At 44.9% G+C, this 22,661-nt stretch overlaps 1 long non-coding RNA gene across 1 annotated transcript; it reads right to left on the minus strand.

Annotated features, from left to right (window-relative positions):
- Window positions 1-7,520: 7,520 nt before the first annotated feature.
- LOC146045588 (uncharacterized) lies at window positions 7,521-15,855 on the minus strand. The gene is made up of 2 exons (XR_014465489.1): window positions 15,409-15,855; window positions 7,521-10,226 (listed from the first exon to the last, which is right to left on the minus strand). It is a non-coding gene; the product is annotated as an uncharacterized LOC146045588 (long non-coding RNA).
- Between the last annotated feature and the right edge of the window lie 6,806 nt (window positions 15,856-22,661).

The raw sequence follows: 22,661 nt of genomic DNA on the forward strand, positions 1-22,661 counted from the left end.
GCTCGCCATGCTTTGGGCTCGTTTTCAGCATCCGCTCGCCACGCTTCGGTCTCGGTGGTTCGCCACACTTTATAAAATCAACTCCACGCCGACGTGGATAGTATGGGTATGAACAGGTCAGGAGGACACATACCGCGTGCTATTTGCATGCGATGCAATCCGCGGGCAGGGGAAACTTGAAACTACAAAAGTACCATTGCATTGCATGTGATGCGATTTCCCTGCCAATGTGAAAGTACCTGGAAGAATTGTAGGTTTTGTTAAATCAGGTTTTGTTAAATCAGTCGCACCAAAAAACAATCGTCCCCATACATTAGCAATTGTAAATCCAATCCATTGCAGATTGTTGGCCGATATGTTGGCCAATTTGCAATGGCGATTGCGATCACTTTATGATCTCAATCATCAATTTGGGAAGCCCATACATCAGCAATGGGTTAGGGCAGTGGTTTCCAAACTGTGTGCCGTGGCACCCTGGGACACTTGAATGGGTGCCTCGGGTTGAAGGTCCAAAAACCAACTCAACTATTTATGGTCAATGTAATAGGCAAAAGCAGTGCTTGTAGCTTCCAATCATAAACCATGTAGACAACCAGAAGTGAATCCTGCCCCTTAACACATAACTGAGTCTAAGGATGGTTTATAAGCACAGTTTACTTAATACAATATTTTTCTGAATTTCTCAATGATAAACTTTTGGCCTAAGGTTGCTGCGAAAAACAATTCAGATTTTTCGGGCGTTGTGATTCGAAAAAGTTTGGTAACCACTGGTTTGGGGCAATCATCACAAAAGTCAATGGTGATGTATGACTATCTGAGAATTGTGAAGAAGATTATGTTTACCTACCATATCATTGTGAGTCTGGGGGATGTTTAATAAACATAATTATCTCATTAAAATCTAGAAAATTAGATGTTTATGTTTTCTCCATATTTAAATATAATGAAAAGTTTGGAGGAATCAAAAAAAATCTTTCAGAAAACAAGTTTTATAAAAAAATAAAATACTGTATTGTAATAAAATACAAAGTACTCTCCTTAATTATTTAATTGATGTATAGTAGTATGTTCTATGAGTGGCGTAACTATTAATTAAGATCCCCCCCCTTTACACCTCCGCCGGTACCTGCCGCTGTTCCGCATCAGTCTGCGGTCACGGGTCTCCCTGCTCTCCCGGCTCCTGCTAATGAAAACTGACACTTACTGTAGAAAATGGCTGCCCCCGTACTGCAGACCGTTTTTAAGGATGCTAGAGGAGGCCTCCTCCTATACAAAGCCACAGTTTACAAGCTACATTTTTTTTTACATACGAGCGTATTAAAACACGGCCGAGGCAACAAGAAAAATTGGAAATCTAAATTAATACGGTTAATTTTTCATTCAAATCCACATTTTTGTTTTACCAACATTATGATTACCAAGATCACTGATACAAGCCCATCACAACATATGCTCAGTGCAACTCACACTGATGCACAGATTGCCAATAATCTCTGAACTGAGCAAAATCTATCTATTGTAAAGGTCCATACACACTAGGCTTTCCCTCTGCCCGGCACTGACGGAGGGGAAGAGGACGGCTTTGCATAGCGCAGAGCTATGCAAAGCCGTCCTCAATGCCGCTCATCAACTGGTCTAACCAGCAGATGAGCGGCTTTCCCCGTAATGATGCAGGAGCGAGCAGCAGCGCTCACCGCTCATCGCTGGGGCATACACACTGGGTGGCTTTGAGCTGAAAGACGCTCAAACAGGCTGTTTTGAGCAGCTTTCAGCTCAAAGTCACCCAGTGTGTATGGGCCTTTAGATATAAAAGTAAAAAAATGTGTCTGTCCTTCTGTCTTTCTATACAAATTCACAGTTCACAAGGGAATAATCCTATTACAACAGGGTTGCCTACCCTCCCAGAATGGCCGGGAGTCTCCCTAAAATCGGGCCCCCCTCCCAGCCCCCAGGAAAGGTGGGCAACCCTCCCGGATTCAGGGGGACCCCCACTGCACACCCCCCCCCCCCCGATCGCGGCCATCTTATCCCCAACTCGGCATTTAAATGCCGCAATCCGCGGGTCTCAGAGGAGGGGGCGGAGATAAAACGGCACAATCGCGTCATTTTAGCGCCGCCCACTCTCAGAGATCGGTGCATTCGGCTATTTTGCATCATGGGGCGTGGCTTAATGACATCACACCTAAGCCCCACCCCCTGAACGGCCTCCCGGAGAGGAGAATATAAAAGTCGGCAACCCTGTATTACAAGTGTATTACAACACCGCTGAGGCAACTGAAAAAAAAAACCATAGGGGTGCAGCAGCCACACAGAATATTTCAGAAGACAGCATAACTCCAGAATGACTAGAGCAATTTACACCAAACTTGGTACACATATCAATCACAATCTGTGAACAAATACTGTGGGGGTAAACACACCCCTAGCACACCTTTGGGTGAGGCAGCAGTATAGCGTATTTCAGCAGACAGATTAACTCCAGAATGGCTGGAGCAATTTACACAAAACTTGGTAAACATTTTACTTACAGCACATTGTGGGGGTAACACACCCCTAGCACCCATAGGGGCGAGGCACCAGCACAGAGTATTTAAGCAGTCAGCTTAACTCTGGAATGGCTGGAGCAATTTACAATAAGCTTGGCACACATAAGACTTCATATCTGTGAATAAACTCTGTGGGGGTAACACACCCCTGGGGCTGGTGCAGCACAGAGTATTTCAGCATAACTCTGGAATGACTGGAGCAATTTACATCAAACTTGGTACACATTTCAAATACAATCCATGCACAAATACTTTGTGTGGGTGTGCTGCTGCCCCGCCCCTTTAGGGGTGGGGCAGCAGCACAGACTATATCATGACATGCATGATATGTCAGTAATGACGGGTGTGGATCAGTTGATCACCAGCAAGTTGTTAGACAGTCATTAGGTCGACATGTGTCTAGGTTGACAGGGTCATGCAGGAATGTCGCCAGGGTCATAAGGTCTACATGGGTAAGGTCGGCAGTGAAAAAGGCGACATGTTTATTTTTTTTACCCTTATGTCCTAGTGCATAGGTGGGCAACAGGCGGCCCGCGGGCCGGATGCGGCCCGCGAGACGCTTTTGTCTGGCCCGCCGAACAAACATATTTTAATATTACATGCGGCCCGCGAGCGCCATTACTTTATTTAAATGTGTGTTTTAAAAAAAATCCTTTGATATTGCTGCCGCCGCCGCCGCCGTTAAAGTCCGTCTGTGCCTGCCGCGCACAGCATTACTGGGAGTGTGGGAGGGGACGTGATGACGCGGCAGCCGGCTCTGCACCATTGGTTGGCGCTGCCGCGTCACCTCCCACGCTTCCAGGAATACTGTGTGCGGCAGGCACAGACGGAGATGGGCATTAACGGCGGCAGCGGTGGCAGTAGTACTTCCATAAAGTGTCAGCGTGTCCCCAGGCTGAGTGTCCCAATGCTGAAAAGGTATTCTGTGCGCATCAGGCACAGTCCTGCATAAAGTGTTTTGGCGGACAAATATGTGAGGCTGAAAAACGGCTGCTAACAGGCAATAATTTTTTGGCATTAGTGTTGTGTATATATATATATATATATATATATATATATATATATATATATATACACACACACCCACCCACCCACACTGTGTGTGTGTGTGTGTGTATATATATATATATATATATATATATATTTATATTTATACACATACATACATACCCACCCACACATTGTGTGTATGTATGAATATCTATCTATCTATCTATCTATATACCCACACAGTGTGTGTATATATATCCATATATATATATATACACACACATCCACAGTGTGTGTATGTGAGTATATCTATATCTATATACCCACACAGTGTGTGTATATATATATATATATATATATATATATAATTGCATGAGCCGGCACTCCACAGCAAATGGCAATGACTTCTGGCGCATTCTCGAGATATAGTGCAGTTTTGTACCGAAGTACTGCGATGGCATTCACAGGACTTAATTTTTTTAAATAAAATGCAGACCATACTTTTAAAGAATTAAATCCTGTGAGTGCCGCCGCAGTATTGTGGTACAAACCTGCACTATATATATAATATTTTTATATTATATCCTGGAAAGTAAATATTCTTGATTAAAATCTTAAAGCATTTTTTGTGATGTATTGTATTATACAAGATATTATGTGTGCGGCCCTCGAATATTTTCTGGTTTTGTTAAGCGGCCCCCCAGCTAAAATAGTTGCCCACCCCTGTCCTAGTGGATGGTAGGCCATGAAATACCACCTGTCGGTACATGTGTCGACATGGACACCGAAACGTACCACCACATCCCCTTGCATGGCTTTCTGCGCTCACCATGCTTTGGGCACGGTGCCTCGCTACGCTTGGCACACTATTTTATTCTCCTGACACGCCTTAGTGGATGGTAGGGCATGAAATACTGCCTGTCGGCACATGTCGGCTCAAAAAAAAAACAGTAAAATAAACCCCATCTCCACCTAATGACCCTGTCAACATAACCCATGTCGACCTAAAGTCTTGTCGATCTAAAGTCATGCAAGACAATAGGGAAATAGGGGGATGGGGGATGGGTTCTAGGGCACTGGGCAGTCTGACCTTGATGCGAAAAGGCTAACTCCAAACAACAAATGTATATATAATATGGTTGAGGAGGTGCTCCCTGGGAGTAGGGTAAGTACAATGGAAAAGAATATGTCCAAGAGAGGACATATAGAAGTCTCCCTGGGTGGGGCACAAGCCTTAGATGTAAAGTCTAAAGTCATGCCAACCTTTCTGCATGTCGAACTAGTGGTGTCGACCTACTTGGTGGTGACCCAATGGCCGTATCCCATGATGACAGGGCTGCAGGTGACAGGGACAGTGACATGATGTGAGGAGGGGAATGGAGATAGTACGAACCCACACACTGAGTTATATAGTGGCAGTAGCAGGATCCTCCAGCAGCACAGAGTATATAAGGAGATGCATAATGTGCTGCGCTTTAACTTTAAATTAACGAATCAACTAATGTTATTCATACTGTGTGTTTATATTTAAATTGATTTTTGTAAACAAAACATTCTTAGGGCTATTTCACACGCTCCGGCTCCTGCCCCCGCACGGCCAGATGCCCTGCCGCACACAGTAGTTGTTAATGGACACGATTGTGTCCATTCACACGGGACGGCCACGGCCCGGCCGCCCGGTTGCAGCCAGATCCCACCACTGGAAGGGACAGCTGCAGGGCTGTGGCCATCCCTACCATTGTAAACTGCTGTGTGCCGTGCGGCGTTTCGCCGCCCGGCAGGAGCTAGAGCATGTGAAATAGCCCTTAAAATCCCGGGCAACACCAGGTACTCCAGCTAGTAATATATATGTCCCCTAGTATGGTCATAAAGGGGTTAATATGAAAGCCATGTAATAACAATACGTTAAACAGCACTTTCACTAATGACACTCCAAGTACCTTAGTTTAGTGTGTGTGTGTGTGTGTGTGTGTGTGTTGTTTTTATTTGTTTACTTGATAATTTATTGCTTGACCTTAAAATCAATGACTATTAATTTAGCGAATGTTACTGAAGGATTAACCAACTAAAATGTTACATATAATTATTCCCCATAGTATCAGGCATCCAATTAAATCTAAGAATAACCTCAATTAAATAAAACGAAATTGAAAAGCACACCTTTAACTTAGCCATGAGGTCGGAAACACGACGTGTTGCTAGTAGGGAGCCGGCGAAAGTGGAAGCGCAGTCTGCCAGTTCTTACATTTACTCATTTTGAATTTATATATATATATATATATATATATATCACAGGAAGTGGTACCCCAACCGCGCCCAAGGTAGTAAGTAGGAGCAGCAACTCTAATAGACCCCTGTTAGCCGGGTCCGAAAAGGCAGATAGAGATAAAAAGGTTTAGAGTGCGCTTAGGAATACACAACAATATACAATTTAAAACATTTATTCCTCAGTCTTCACAAAGACTTCAAGCTTAAAAAGTACAGCAGGTCTGTTACTGGTACAGATGGTGTAGTAGGCCCCACTACACCATCTGTACCAGTAACAGACCTGCTGTACTTTTTAAGCTTGAAGTCTTTGTGAAGACTGAGGAATAAATGTTTTAAATTGTATATTGTTGTGTATTCCTAAGCGCACTCTAAACCTTTTTATATATATATATATATATATATATATATATACATACATACATACTGCATTTCAAATCAGACAACTACAAAGCAGGGGTAGTATTGACAGCAGAATTATGAAATATGGATGCCAGCAAGACCATCACACCGACCAACCTCATACATAAATCATTAAGGCATATTATATATATTTATAATCTTCCACAAACCACTGAAAAGTGCAGAGTACCATGTCTGACCCAGGCTGCTGGTCCCTGCCTTAGAAAAATATATAGTTATAAGTTACAGGCCTACTAACGCAGTTATAGAATACAGTATTACAAACAGTTATGAGACACACTGTGGTCGGTATCCAATAAGTGGCAAACAATTATTGGAATCGAAAAACTGCAATTTTTCCCCCCAATATTTTTGGGGATAATCCTTTTAGGACGACCAAAAAAAGGTTGGGCCCTCTTCTTTGCCCATGCCTGGTATTACAGTTCCAAGGGTCCCCCTGATGGTGACCCTGCATGTTAGGACATGCCCTGTGATTCCCCAGTGGTACAGAGCCAAGAAAGAACCCCAAAGATTCACTGTGCTACAATCATACCAGAAAAAGTGGTCAAGTATCCTGCTTTCCCAGCCAACCCCCTGCAACCACAGAGTACAAATGGACGTAGGGGACCCGTTAACGCGATTCACGGTAAATTGTCATTGAAGTCCTGCCCCCGCTATACAATGGCTGCTTTTTCATCATTATATAGTGGGGGGGGGGAAGCCACTGCAATGCGCTCATAACGCCATGTACCCAGTCAGCCGACCAAGCCACCTATGTGTCTACCATGCTGCTCCCTCCCTGAGGAGTGGGCAGCAAAGTAGGTAAGTAGAACTACAATATCCAGCAACGCAAATCACTGTAGGCTGCATATACATACAAGATAACCTGTACTTGTTTAACCTTATGTCTATAGCTACCCGTATTTCTACCCAATTTTCAATCCAATCAGCCCTGTGGACTCCCCTCCTGCATTCCTGATGTGCACTAACAGCACATTAGTAAAACTCTGCCAATACTATATACTGTGGCACTTCCCAAAAACTCAACTAGAGGACACTTCAATTTTGAAGAGAATATAATTTATTTCTCATAAGGAAAGAGTATAATGGCTCAGCATTCAATCTTGATACACGGCAGAACTTCATATATTATCTTTCCTTCCTTAGTGTCAACGGCTGTGAAGAGAATCGATCATACGCCGATGTATCGATTGTCTGATCTATTAATTACCTTATTTGACCTCAGTGTGAAGACCCCTTAGAGCTCCGTGAGAGTGTAACCTCATATGATATGACCAGTAACGATGACCACAGATACAAGGTTGAACTCTGATTTAATGATGACGAAAACAACATATTTATACACAACAAACGACGCTGGTTCAATTACATGATTGGTTAATATTTGGTGCAGAGGTAGGGAAATAGCAGTGTCTTTGTGGGGTGGCTTATACATCGCCTTGTGTAGTATTCGTTAGTTATGAGAAAGCACAGAATGTACAGTGTCTAAGGAAAGTAACAAAGTTTATGATAGCAGCGAGTACTGGAAAAGAGCCAGGATATAACCACCTTGAAATCAGCAGGGACAGACATAGAGAAACAAGATGGCTGATTAACCCTTCAATGAAAACAAGATGGCTGATTAACCCTTCAATCCCCTCTTAGAATCAATGTCCTTTTTAGACAATTTGATTCTTGTAGATGGCATCTTGTTTGGTACGATGGATTTTAACATATTCACTATAATCTTCTGGTGAGGGAAGGCTTTTGGCGAGATCAGTGTACATAGCAGGTGTTACATTATCCAGGTACTTGGAACCAATCTTCTTACATATGGGAAAGACACAATATCCTACTATCATAAGTACAATAATTATAATGAGAATAAACATGCCTATTTGTGTTAGTGCGTGTTTCCAATCGTTTAGCCATCCAAACCAGCTACTCCAGGGGTCCGTGACACCTGAGTTCTTCTTGAGTTCGATGGATAAATCTTCTAGATGTTTAATAGCTAGGGTAGTTTTCCCATTAGGACCTGTGTTGTCTGGGATATAAGTACAGCATCCATCAATCTTACCTATGTACACACAGGTTCCTCCTTTCTCGGCAAGCATCATATCTAAGGCCATACGATTCTGAAAAGTCATTTGAGAAGTGGCTTCTAACTGTTCAGCTATACCTTTTAAAGCATCTCTAGTATCATTCACAAAACGTTGCTGGTTATAATATATGTAATTTATCCAATTCACATTCTTATTGATTGTCACCTGGGGAAGCAGAGACTCAAAGCCAGCAGCGACTTCATCTCGAGCCTTGAATTCATCTGGAACTCCCCGGGGGACACCAACAGTATCGATATACACATGTGGATCGAAACTTTCCTTGGGGGCATCTCTCTTAGCTCTAGAGTGTGTGTTTGTGTTACCTGTGGGAGGAGGCCGAGGAAGGTTGGCTGGGAGGATGTGAATGGGCATGATAATCTTTGCCAGGGCACATTCTCCTTTCCAAGGGTTGTCTAGTTTTGTCCTCAGCCTCATATCTCCACAGATAAAATAGATATCTCCCAAAGATTTCTTCATGGTGGGTATGGTGATATGTCTTCTTTCAGCACAATACCCATCAGGAAATAATTTCAATTGTACAACATTTTGATCAGTACTATTAGAGAAATAACAAGTGTAATTACCGGGGTAAATAGTTATAGTACTACCAGGGTTGGTATTCTTTGTCATAATGGGGTATTCCTTTTTCCATTGTTCACATTTGGCTTCTTCTATTACAGTGTCAGTGTATAAACTAAAAAAGCATTTATCCTGTTCAGGTGGTATGTGTATGGGTACAGTACCTAAATGGGGTCTGGACTTTCCACACACATAGCAATCAGTTTGATTAACCTTGCGGGCATTATACTTCATCCATCTTAACCAATAGTTTACATCAGAGAAACCTGTTTCCATAGACATGGTATCTTCATACGTGGGATTATCAATGGCTAACATATCATTAAAAGTAGTGACATGTGGTTTAAGGAATGATGGTGGTGTTTTAGGTTTTACAGTGGCTTTGAGGGCGGTGTATTCTGGGTTATCGTACATGTCCTTTAAATGGAATTTTCCTCTTGGGCCCCCGTTTTCCCCTGATTGATATTTACCCAAGACATATAGTCCGGCATCACCGGGGGCCGGGTTTTCTAAGTTAATGATAAATTGGCCATTGCAGGTGCCCTTTTTTCGTAGGGACATACGGGCTAGTAAGGATCGACCATTGGACCATTTATGGATGCCAACATCGGGGTAATATCCCCAGTCTTGGCTGATATCAAAGGCAGTGGTATCTGCTCTAGTGTTCCACCCAACAGCCCCCCATGAGTTGCAAGAATCTCCCCAGTAAGTACTAGTGACACAGATATATACGTGACTTACAGCGTGTGGTGTGTGTTGGATGTTACACAGCCAGGGCAGCGGTGGTTCTTCTCGATTCCCGCCTTGATTGTTTGAACAAGATACAATATCACAATAAGAAAATATGAAAGTAGCAACAGTTGTACTAGAAGAATTATACCAGAAGGTAAAACGTCCATCATTCTGAGTAATATCAACTTCAGCAAAACAGTTATAAAGAACAAGCCCGAATAAAATCACTAGGGCTAAGGTGGGGGGAGTCATATCCTGTAGCGTCGTCCTCGGCTTCAGAATGTTGTACCCCTGATTCCTCATCACCTCCAGCCGGCAGGTCTTCTCCAAGTTGGAGGTCAGAGCCACTGGCTCCCGTTATTACCTCTCTCGTCCCGTCTGTGTCAGTCTCGGGATCGGTGTCGACCTCTGTGTTGACGTGTGGTGGAGGTGGAATTTTCTTTACTCTGGATGCATGGATCCACGTTGGTCCTTCGTCGGTGAGGACAGCCGTCCTGGTAACCGCGACCACTTCTGTTTCTGGGCCGTAGGTGAAATCTCCGGGGTGCTTGTTTCTCGGCAACACTTTCACTACGACCTTGTCTCCAACCCTGAATGGGTGAGTGGGTATCTGTGGATGACAAGGATTCTTAAAGATAACATTTTGTTCTAACTCATTAAGTTTCTCTATTAGGGATCTAATGTACTCTTCTCTTATTACGTCTAGATCTCCCTCAGTTGTAACTAGTGGTTTCTTTGCCCAGGGCGTGGGAAAAGGTCTGCCCATTAGTATTTCAAAGGGGGAGTAACCTAGAGTCTTTTGTGGTGTCATTCTAATTTCAGCCAATACGATAGGAAGGACTTGTTTCCATTTTGCAAATGTACCTCCTGTCGCTTTACGTAATTTATCTTTAAGAGTACGGTTCATGCGTTCCACGATACCGGAACTCTGTGGATGATATGGAATGTGAAACTTCCATTCTATTTGCAGTGCTTTGACTAGTTCTGCTGTGACCTTGGCTGTGAAGGCTGAACCTTTATCACTATTAATTTGAAGCGGGCATCCCCAGCGCGGAATGATTTCTCGCGTGAGTATGCGGGCTACTGTTTTTGCATCTTCTGATTTAGTGGCATATGCTTCTGGCCACCGAGAAAACATGTCGACAATGACCAGGGCATATTCCTGTCTTCCTGCATTATTGATATGTGTAAAATCGATTTGCAGGTGAGTGAATGGAGTGGTTGGGTATTCTAGGTGCTGGTGTCTTGCTTTGTCTGGGTTATTTGGGTTGTTTCTGAGACATATTATACATCTACTGATGTATTGTTTAATGAGATCTTTTGCATTAGTAATGTAGAAATCATTGGAGAGGAGTAAAGTAGTTGTTACTATACTATGGTGTCCTACTCCGTGGTAGTGTGCTATGAACAATGATGCACTGGTTTGGGGTATACATGGTTTCCCCTCTTTGCAGATTAATCCAGTCCGTGGATTCTTCTGCAGTATTGGATATGTCCAATCTGATAGATCTGAATTAGAGGCAGCAGCCTGTAATTCTGTCAGTAGGTATGTATCATCTAACGAAGGAGGCGAGATGACAGCAAGAGTGAGGTTATATGTTGCTATAGTGGCAGCACGTTTAGCAGCGGTATCAGCAAGAGCGTTGCCTTTGCTGATATCATCCTTTCCTCCAGTGTGTGCTTTACAATGAAGGATGGCAATTTGAGATGGTAATGTAATTGCGTGTAAGAGATCTGTGATGAGTTGCGCATGTGATATGCCTTTCCCATCAGCGCCAGTGAAGCCTCGGCGTTGCCAGATCATACCATGATCATGAACAACTCCGTAAGCGTATTTGGAGTCTGTGTAAATTGTGACAGGTTTGTCTTTGTAAATGTGACAAGCTCGAGTGGGTGCAATGAGTTCTGCAGCTTGTGCTGACTGTAAGGGGACTGTCTTTGCTTCAAGGGTGGTGTTTGGAAGTTTAACCACTGCATATCCTGCCTGGTACGTGTTGTCATTGGGACGGCTGCAGGAGCCGTCAACAAATATTATGTCGGCATCGGGGATAGGCACAGTCGACATGTCTTGTCTGGGTGAAGTTTCTGAGTCAATCAGAGTACAGTCATGTTGAGGCGGCGCCTCGTCGTCAGGTCCTTTAAGACCTAAAAGTGCGTTTAGTACAGGGACAGGTCCTTCTGTGTTTGTTGCGTATTTTACAGTGAGAGAAGGGTTCCCTAGTAGGAGTACTTCATAGCCGCTGAGTCTTTGGGCAGACATGTGTTGTGTGTGTAGACCTTTGAGGATGGAGAGGACATTATGTGTGGTATGTAACACAGTAGGATGTCCTAATGTAAGTGATGTGGACATCTCAACAACCATTGCACAGGCAGCCAGTGCTCGAAGACAAGCTGGCATTCCTTGCACAGTGACAGGCATTACCTTTGAGAAGAATGCGACTGGGCGCATTTTGCCTCCATGAAGTTGGGTCAGTACACCCGCCATAGTTGTACATGTGTCCCTTGCAAACAAGTGAAATGATAACATATAGTCCGGGAGACCAAGCGCGGGACTCTGTACTAACATTTCTTTCAATTTTTTAAATGCAGAATACATTTCATCTGACCATTGTATAACCTTGGGTTTGTCTTTGAGTGTGCATTGTCTCAAGATATTATCATAGTAGGAACAATCAGAGATCCACTGTCTGCAGTAACTTACCATACCCAAGAAAGACAACATATCCTTCTGGGTAGTTGGGGTGACCAGGCCCAATACAGACTGTATGCGTTGTGGACTGATTTTTCTTTCTCCCTCAGAGAGTACAAAACCCAGGTAATTGACATGCATTTTACACCATTGCAATTTTGCTCTTGACACCTTGTGTCCACATTCTGCTAACCAGTTTAACAATGAAATTCCATCTAACCGGCTGGTCTCCTCGGTGACACTACAGAGAAGCAGATCATCTGCATACTGTAGCAGGACAGAACTATGGGGGGGGTGCCATGGAGCCAATGTGGCTTGGAGGATTATGCTATAGACCACTGGAGAGTCAATATAGCCTTGGGGTAAACGACACCAGGTTAATTGTTTACCTTCAAATGAAAAAGTAAAGAGTAATTGGGTCTCTGTGTCTATAGGAATGCTAAAGATGCGTTTTTCAAATCTATGACATTAAAGTGGGTTGCGTTTGCAGGGATTGCTGAGATGAGTGAATTGATGTCAGGTACTATGGGTGCAATAGGAACAATGAGATCATTTACTTTTCTCAAGTCTTGTACGAATCTAACAGAGCCATCGGCCTTAGCAACAGGGTTGATAGGTGTCGAGTAAGGTGAGACAATGTACCTGAGTATGCCTTGTTCGAGGAAGTCATGTATCATAGGTCTAAGACCTTCAATCTTTTCTGGTGAGAGTGAATATTGTCTGCAAAACACGGGTTGTGTATTTGGTTTGAGCTTGGCTTTGTATGGTGTACAGGGTATGAAGCCAGTGTCATAAGGGCCAATGGCCCAAATTCTATCATCAATTTGATCAAGTGAGTTGTCCAGAGTATTTTGTAGTGACACAAAGTGTGGGGAGGTGACTTGGAGCCCACTCCCTTGTGGAGAGGGTGAGATGGAGATGTGGAATTTACTAAACAAGTCACGGCCTAGTAAGTTAACAGGACATTCTGGGATGATCCTGAATTGGTGTATACCTAAATGTTTTCCCTTGACGGAGCGTATGATATGTGGGCCAGTCAGGTATGTGTCAGTGGGTATCCCGTTGATTCCCATTGAAGGAGTAGTCTTTTGCAGTTCACCATCATAGTTAAGAGAACACAAAACACTGGTTGTTGCCCCACTGTCTACTAGAAAGGACAGTTTTTTATCATCAACATATAATGTGATGAGGGGTGAATCTTCCCAATGAGTAGTGAACTGTGCAAAAGATGGGATACCCTCCTCCGGGCCCCGTCAATGTGCAGGGTCAGACCAGTCCACTCTGAAACGTACATGGTCTTGAACTGATGTTGAGTGTGGTCTGTATGGTCCCTGTTGGGGTCTGGGAGTGTAAGGTTGTTGTGGTTTCTGGGGAGGGAGTGGACAGTCCCTAGCCCAGTGTGTATTCCGGCCACAGTTGAAACAAGTTGTTTGTCTTGGTACTGCACCAGTATTGTTGTAATCTCTGTTGTATGGAGGCGCACGGGGTGTTGGACCCTGAGGGGGTCTATATGGTCTTTTCTGGTTATTTTGTGGGATCCCCCTATTTGGTCTATTTGGTGGGCCTCTGTTATTATTTTGGAAGTTGTGAGTAGAAGTGACGACAGTCTTCTTCATATCAAAACATCCAGCAGATTCTTTTTCATATAAGTGCTCACTAAATTCAGTGAGTTTGTCAGATGTCCAGGTAGAGACATTCTGTTTGACTGGCGTGGAAATGGAGGGGTGTAGGTTATTGGTAAAGGTGGAAATGAGTAAAGGGAATATTTCAAGAAATAGTCCCGTTTCCTCAGTCCAGCATCTTTTAAATCTCTTCCAAAATTCAGTGACTGTAGGTTTCTATTTACATGAAACTGCAATAGGCAGCGATGTTCAGTGTTAGGGAGAGAGAGGCCAATACTGCAGCTTCCCCCTCAGACCCCCCTCTTCCAGCAAAGACACAGAAGCCTAGCAGGAATCCGCCGTACACCCTGAGAGCTCAACAGAAAATAGATCTTTCAAAGCTGAACTGGTGTACGGTGATTTCATTCCACATGTCAGTTATCTCCTGTGCTTTGTTAAGGGGATAATCTGCAGCTGTTTACTATATTGCAGGGATCGGGGTATTAATACTGGGGACTTGATTCCAGTCCCATCTATTATATTGTCCACCTCATGGATTAACAAGGTAATAATTTGTGGGCAACATACTCCTTACATATTTCACTAGGTAATGGGGGTGGATAGACTGTTTTATTCTTACTATTATTTCCACCCATGTCGGGGTATGATTGTGTATCAATATTTCTGACTATGAATGGGAGCGTGGAAAGTTCTTAATACTCAGACCAGGGGCACCGTCTTCAGTCAGGCAGGTCGGGACCTGTGGCAGCAGACTGTGAGGGTTGGTCTTTATCTGAATATTATATGAACTATATTTCCTCTAGATACATCCCATTAAATATAAAAGTACAAAATGTTAGTGAAACAACAGACCGTCTACGTGACGGTGGACAGAGTCTTGTTGTTATGTTGCTGAGAACTGTATGTGAAGCCTCACGTTGCGTTACTCCGAGAAGGAGAGCATAAAGTCCGCAAGTCTGTTGGCATACAGTAGTCAGATTAGACAAACGGTGAAGTTATTGTGCGTGAACTTACCAGCCGCACGGTTTACAAGGAAATACAGATATCACGAGTGTGTATACTCACCAATCACACAGGGATATTGAATGAAAGAAAAACTTATACTTTAAGACAATACAATAAAGACAATTGGCCAATAAAGAATGGGCGTTCAAAGTGAGGTACTATTTAGACTAAAGACCCCAGGTCTCCTTCGTACTCCAAGTACGGCATCTGATCCTAGATCAGGTTATGTGCACAAAAATAGAAGACTTTAACTTCTATGATAGAAGACTCTAACTTCTATATAAGACATTCAACATACCCCAGGCATGGTGTCACAGGTTCAGGATCGAGTATGTCCGTAACCTCACAACAGATTCAGGCAGACTGTAAAATCTTTATGACATCTGTGTAGGAATGGACCTCGCATCCCGGACGAGCCCCCACTTGAAGAGAATCGATCATACGCCGATGTATCGATTGTCTGATCTATTAATTACCTTATTTGACCTCAGTGTGAAGACCCCTTAGAGCTCCGTGAGAGTGTAACCTCATATGATATGACCAGTAACGATGACCACAGATACAAGGTTGAACTCTGATTTAATGATGACGAAAACAACATATTTATACACAACAAACGACGCTGGTTCAATTACATGATTGGTTAATATTTGGTGCAGAGGTAGGGAAATAGCAGTGTCTTTGTGGGGTGGCTTATACATCGCCTTGTGTAGTATTCGTTAGTTATGAGAAAGCACAGAATGTACAGTGTCTAAGGAAAGTAACAAAGTTTATGATAGCAGCGAGTACTGGAAAAGAGCCAGGATATAACCACCTTGAAATCAGCAGGGACAGACATAGAGAAACAAGATGGCTGATTAACCCTTCAATGAAAACAAGATGGCTGATTAACCCTTCAGGCTGTCACTTCACACTGAGCTGCAAACAATAGGTACCTGTATTATCACTAATTAGCTCATAGTGTTGTCTGCCGCTCACAGTCTGCAGCCATCTTATAACTGACTAGAGGAAGAAAAATCACAAAGTGAGACTGGATGCTTTGCAACAATTGTGGAGATTGCCTCAAATGGCCTGATAGTGGTGGAACAGGCCTGCTTTTAGAACATTGGGCCTTATTCTAGTTCACTCTTTCTGACAAAATCCTTCTTAGATGGACAGAACCATGTGCACTGCAGGGGGGCAGATGTAACATGTGCAGAGAGAATTAGATTTGGGTGAGTTATTTTGTTTCTGTGCAGGGTAAATACTGGCTGCTTTATTTTGACACTGCAATATAGATCTCACTGTGAAGTAAAACCCCACCCAAATCTAATTCTCTCTGCACAAGTAACATCTGCCCCCCTGCAGTGCACATGGTTTTGTCAATCTAAGAAGGATTTTGTCAGAAAGAGTGAACTAGAATAAGGCCCATTGTGACAGGAAAACCCACCTGGGCATGTGTGACATGTTAGTGTGAAGGGGGAATCAAAACAAAACCACATACTTTGTCCAAAAATGACTAAAACCCTATAAAATGAATCTCATTCAGTTATGTTTATGAAGGCACTTACATATTATACAGTACTGTACATTAAAAGGATAATGACACAAAACAAATTACACACATACAATTACACGAAACAGATGGTTAATATAGAAGATAGCAGCAGGGCCGGCGCTACCCACTCAGCAGCTCCTGCAAAGCAGGGAGGCGCCATGCTGAAAAGGCGCTGTCTCCCTCCCTGCTCTGCTAAAGCTGCCTCAGCCCTCACTGTCGCTGCCTCCTGCACGCTGCCCGCAGCGCCTGTCTGACAGCGGGCAGCAGTATAAAGAATTGCTCCCTGCACCGCGCACACACTGTCCTCCTTCTGCGACCTGCCCCCTCTTCCTCACAGACACTTGTGCTGAGGCATGAAGCGCTGTCTGTGAATGCCTGGATGACATGTCATGTACGGATCTGCCCCCTACCCATTGCTACTTGCGTCTGTCAGCTGTCAAACAAATGACGAACAGGCAGCAGTGCCACCCTTCCTTCCCTCTTCTCAGTGTGCTGTGCCAGTGCCACTGCGATGCGTTGTGTGCTCCTGCAGGCATCGCATCGCACAGTACAAAAAAGTATGTGATGCACATACTTTTTGTACTGCTTTCAGATCGCATCGCATGCCGTGCAGTGCGATGCAATCTAGCACATAACGTATGCAGTTCTCGCAGCGTGTATGGGCACCTTTAGTGCCTGCAACATTTTGCGGACACAGCACTGAGATAGTGTATGCATACAAGTACATGCACCCTAGATCCTCCTTAGGATCGCATGTTGCATACGCTCCCACAATCGGGCTGCAGCTTGTTGCAATGGCAATGTGAAAGGGCGCAAAATTTATGGTTTGCAGGAGGGTGCCGGACACCCTAGCACCGGCCCTGGATAGCAGTAAAATAATTGGTGGTTAAAATCTGTAGGGACATAGAGACAGGGGTGTACATGCCCCTGCTGGCTCTAGAGGACATTAATACCCCGCTCTCACTGCTAGGCAAATTCCCGGGTCAAGCATTGTCGAAATTCCCGGGTCTCCAAGCTTGCTTTTTACCCAGGTTGGAAAATCTAGTATGCCAGATTTGAAGCGTTCATACTGCAAAAAAACGGTGTTAAAAGGCAAATAACCGGGTTGAATTGCTTCACCCAGTAATTTGCCTAGAAGTGAGAACGGGGGGTCCAGCACTGCAGTCCGGCATTTAAATGCTGGGTAAAAGCCAGGTATTTCATACTAGCAGTGTGAACATAGTATAAATAAAAACTTCCATCACCACTAATGCTGGCCACACATCAGACCAACTTTCCTGCAACCATTCCAACTAGTTGCTTGGATGGAATAAAAATATCATACTGTATGGGAGCAAAAGGACAATCAGAAATGGGCTCACATCAGAAATGGGCTCAAAAACCCAGGAAAATGGACAAAAACATTCAGACAAATTTGTTAAATAAAACAGGTTCAACTACATTACCGTGTTTTTGTACTTTTCCAGATTTTGGAAGCAAATGTCTGAAGACAATATTACATTTGCTCCCATCCAGTACCATATTTTTATTCCATCCAAGCAGCTAGTTAGATGGTTTGAGGAAAGTTGGTCTGATGTGTGGCCAGCATTAGTCACAGTTTAGGACGCAATGCCAAACCAGCCCCCACTTGGCCAGTGCGTATGTCCCACAACCACACACATGAATAAAAATTAGAATTTTTAAAAACAATGAAGGGTACTTGTTTCCTAGCCCGGCGCCCGTCGGGTCCCGTCGCATACCTTAACTTAAGGTATGCGATGGGATCCGACTGACCCAATTTCGGGCTTTTTAACAGCTTTCCCGACAATGTAACAATCGGGTCCATCGCATGCCATTATATGCCCGATTTCCATAGGAACCAATGTTAAATGGCCCCCCATACCCAGTTTTTCATTGTATAGCCACCCAGATGGGTAATTTGTATGTCAAATACCCCCCACATTGTTAATGCCACCCCACGATGAACGCCAACCCAAAGCGTGGTGAGCACAGCGAGCCCGTGAGGGGCGGCGGTACGCGTCCTCCGATCTTTTCATACCCCCACTATCCACGACGGCGCAGAGATGATTTTATACAGTGTGGCGAGCGCAGCGAGCCCGAAGCACGGCGATCGGACGCGTAATATATGTCTGAAGTAATGCGCCTCCGCTCGCCACACTTCGGGCTCGGCTCACTTTATAAATTCAACTCCACGCCGTCGTGGATAGTGGGGGTATGAGGATGGAGGATGTGTACCGCCGCCCCTCGCGGGCTCGCAGCACTTGCCACGCTTCAGGTTCACGTTGATCGTGGCGTGGCATTAACAATGGGGGGCATACAATGAAAAATGGGGTCTGGGGGGCATTTAACATTGGGGCCAATGTAAAATGGGTCTCAGGGACCATTTAACATTGGTTCCAATGTAAAAAAAACGGGTCGGTCGGGTCTATCGCATTGCTTGCAATTTGGTTGCATGCGATGCAATTGACCCGATTTTTGCAACCCGATTGCATACAATTAAAATTGGTGGCGCCGTGCTAGGAAACAAGTCCCCAATGAAGATTATATTTATAGGCACCTGCAACAAAATCAGTGTTTAAATGGCTGTATAGCAGAGATTATTCCACATAAACATTTGGACAATATAACTTGAAGTTGAAAAACAATAAATTCAACATGACAATGATACACCGTTGCTAAATCAAACAGAGATGGCACAGTATGAAATCACTTTGAATTATTCATCATTAACATACTGTTCAACGCATACATACAACACTCCTACATCATGCAGCTTTTGCCGCAGTTCACTTTCCTTTCAATTGCCTACTTTCTTCTCTTCGGTCTTGATCATTGTCAGTGGCGTAACTACAGCCCCGCAGTTGCGAGGAGGCGAAGAGAAGGTGTGGGATCCAGGGGGTCTGCTGGGCTATAGTTACCCCGCTGCTGTCTGCCTCTGCCGCTGGCCGGTACCCCGCGCCCTTCCTGTGCACAGTACCTCCTGCCGCAACCGGCGCTTCTGTTAGGTCCCGGCTCCTGCAGCATATAAAAAGTGACTCTCAGAGGGGGGCGGGGCACTGCCCGAAATTGCGGCAGGGGGCGGTATTTTAATAGTTATGCCACTGATCACCGTGGTGGTGGCTCCTGTCTTGGCGCTCCTCACTGATCACGTCTAGCGTGAGGTTATGCCCAACATTCAATGTGACCACTGACGGAGCAGGACAGGGGGAGGAGGGATGCCGACCAATGCTAAAGATAAGATTTGCCCTGCTTTAGGCTGCTCTGGGGCCCTTGGACGAGAAGTCCACCAAGCCGAGTGGGAAAGATGGCCCTGGGCCTCCGCTGTTCCTGGCTCCCTTCTTTTTTTACCCTGGATAGCTCTGCCTCCTGCACTCTTGCCCATAGAGGTTTAAAACACTTGCAGAAGGAACCTGCCATCATGGAGAAACTACCTCTAGCCACAACCAGCCAACTGGAGGTAAATGAAGCACTGTGTGTCATAAAATACATAAGGAGCAGATCCAGATTAAGACCTCACAGAGCCTTTGGCATTCTACCATTTTGGGGCCCTATATAAATGTATAGGCCCCAAAATAGGGCTACCTCATAGCTATCTCTGTCACAACATTCAAGTTTGTTTGTTGTCTTACCTGGTTTGTGATTTCTCCTGTCAGTGCAGCTCTGCTCCATGCTGCCAGGCAGTTCTGTGTTGCCTGAGCATTGCTGATTGATTACAGCACCTGAGTGAGACATGTTCAGCTCTCACTGACTGAGGCACCTGTGAGACTCCAGTAATTAGCACCCTATTTGGGTATTGATCATTAGGTTACCAGCATTATGGTCGACAAGAGTTAAGGTCGACAGGGTCATTAGGTCGACATGGGTAAGGTCGACATGTATCATTAGATCGACATGGGTATGGTCGACATTGAAAAAATTTTCCCGGAATGTCAACAGTCAACATAAACACTAAATCGTAGCACCTCGTACCCTCGCATGGCTCGCTGCACTCAGCACACTATTTTATTCTCCCACCATGCCCTAATGGATGGTAGGGCATGAAATATCACCTGTCGGCAAATGTCATGTCGACATGGACACCGAAACCTACCAACGCTTCCCCTCACATGGCTCGCTACGCTTGCCATGCTTAGGGCACACTATTTTATTCTCTCACCACGCCCTAGTGGATGGTAGGGCATGAAATACCACCTGTCGGCACATTTTGGCTCAAAAAACAGTAAATAGACCCATGTCAACTTAATGACCCTGTCGACCAACCCATGTCCACCTTAAGTCATGTTAACATAAATGCATGTCGGCCTAATGGTGTCAACCTAATGCTGGTGACCCAATGACCGTATCCTCCCCATACAAAGCAGTCACTGGCAGTCAATCCACGAGTATAGGTTTGCAACCTGCTCCAGCGTCCCTTGTGTTTTGTATTCTCCAGACTTCCAGTGATTGACCTTGGCTTTCCCTTGACAACTCTCCTGTCTTATCCTTCTGTACTGTTACTAGTGTTTCCCTGTGTATGACCCGGCTTGACCTCGACCCTGCTTTTGCCTCATTCCTTTGGTACCTGCTTTGTCCACTTAATCTTGACCCGGCTAGACAACCCCAAACTTTCTATACCCCATTGATATATATATATATATATATATACACCAGCTCAAAAGGGGAACCTGGCCAAGGGGCCACGACTGGCTTCCAGGTGCCTATGAAGCTCATATCCCACTTGGAGGGGTCACTAGCAGAAAACCCCCTGTACGGTAAGACTCCATGCCATAGGGTCAGGTCACATCAATCCCGAGCCGGTAGGCCTTAGCCCCAGTAGTTCATGACACCCCCCTCACAGCTCAGCCTCTCACTCAAATACCCCCAAACAATTCTCTCTTACACAGCTCTCCCCCTCAGTCAGATCTCTTCCCTCAGAAAGCTCTCCATTCTCACACAGACATTGCTCATACTCTCCCCACTAACTAAAGGTGAGTACACACGGGAGCAATATTGTGTGAAATCGCTGGGAATATGGTCGCTGAGCGACCATATTGCCAGTGATTTGGAGCGCAGGTGGCGATAAATCGCCAGCTGCGCGCTCCCCTGTGCACTGCCTAATGGTCGCTGGTCACAGGAGCATGCTCCTGCGACCAGCGGCTTTCCCCGGCGATCGCTGTGCCAGGAGGTCAGCGCCGGGGAGATCAGCATTGATCTCTCCAGCCCCGTGCCGCTGCTCCCTCCCTCCTCCCATCAAAGTGACAGCAGCGGCTGCTGCTGCGCTCCCCCTACGCCCCGTAGCAGTGTCTCCTTTTCATCACTGATGAAAAGGAGACACTGAGCAATATGATTGCTGGGGATATATTGCTAGCAATATATCCCCAGCAATCATATTTCCCCGTGTGTACACAGCATAAGATCGCCCAAATAGCTCTCTCCACTTACTCATACCCCTTTCACACTACGGGGTTTTTTGCATTTTTAAACGTATAGTGCTGCAGTGTGAAAGATCCAGTGTGCTTTAACCATTTAAGAAATACCGGTATTTGTTAAACGGTTAAAAAGCAGAGTCCTACCCGTTTCAGAGCAGTTTTTTTGGCAGTGTGAACGGCTCTATTTCTATGGCTTGAAATGTGTCCCTTGGGGGTTAAATGCGTTGAATGTGTGAATGGTATTAACCCCTTCAGTGGTGGGTTTTTTTAGGGAGCACTCCCCACTGGGCGAGTTTTTTATGGGGAGCGCTCCCTAAAAAAGAAAACCATCACTGCCTACCCGGGTCCGTGCAGCGCCGCTGAATTGTCAATCAGCCGCTGCCTAGCCCTGCGCCCCATCCCTGCTCCCGTCAGCCGGCTTGTCATAAGCCAGCGCTGGAGTCTTCTATAGAAAAGTCGGAGAAGAGAGGGGAAAGGGGGAGGCGCAGCAGAGGGGAGGGAGCTGGGCAGCGCTGAAGCTGCCTGAGTTCAGCAATTGAACTCAGCAGCACTGCCCGGCTCTAAACAGTGGCAATTCTGAGAATTTTCTGGGCACTGAGGCACAGCCCGAAAAATTCTCGGGATTGCAGAAGGGATTAACTGCTTTTTGAAACGGTTTTCACCTGCAATGATGAAAGGCTCAGACCCATTTTAAAGTCCCGTTTAAGAATACCGGTCTTTACCCGTTTCTGCAGTGTGAAAGCAGCATCACATCCTCCCTCACAGAGCTTTTCCCTTGTTACAT

Source organism: Crinia signifera, chromosome 11 (genome assembly GCF_055691185.1).
Source record: "Crinia signifera chromosome 11, ASM5569118v1, whole genome shotgun sequence".
In the NCBI taxonomy this organism is placed as follows: Eukaryota; Metazoa; Chordata; class Amphibia; order Anura; family Myobatrachidae; genus Crinia; species Crinia signifera.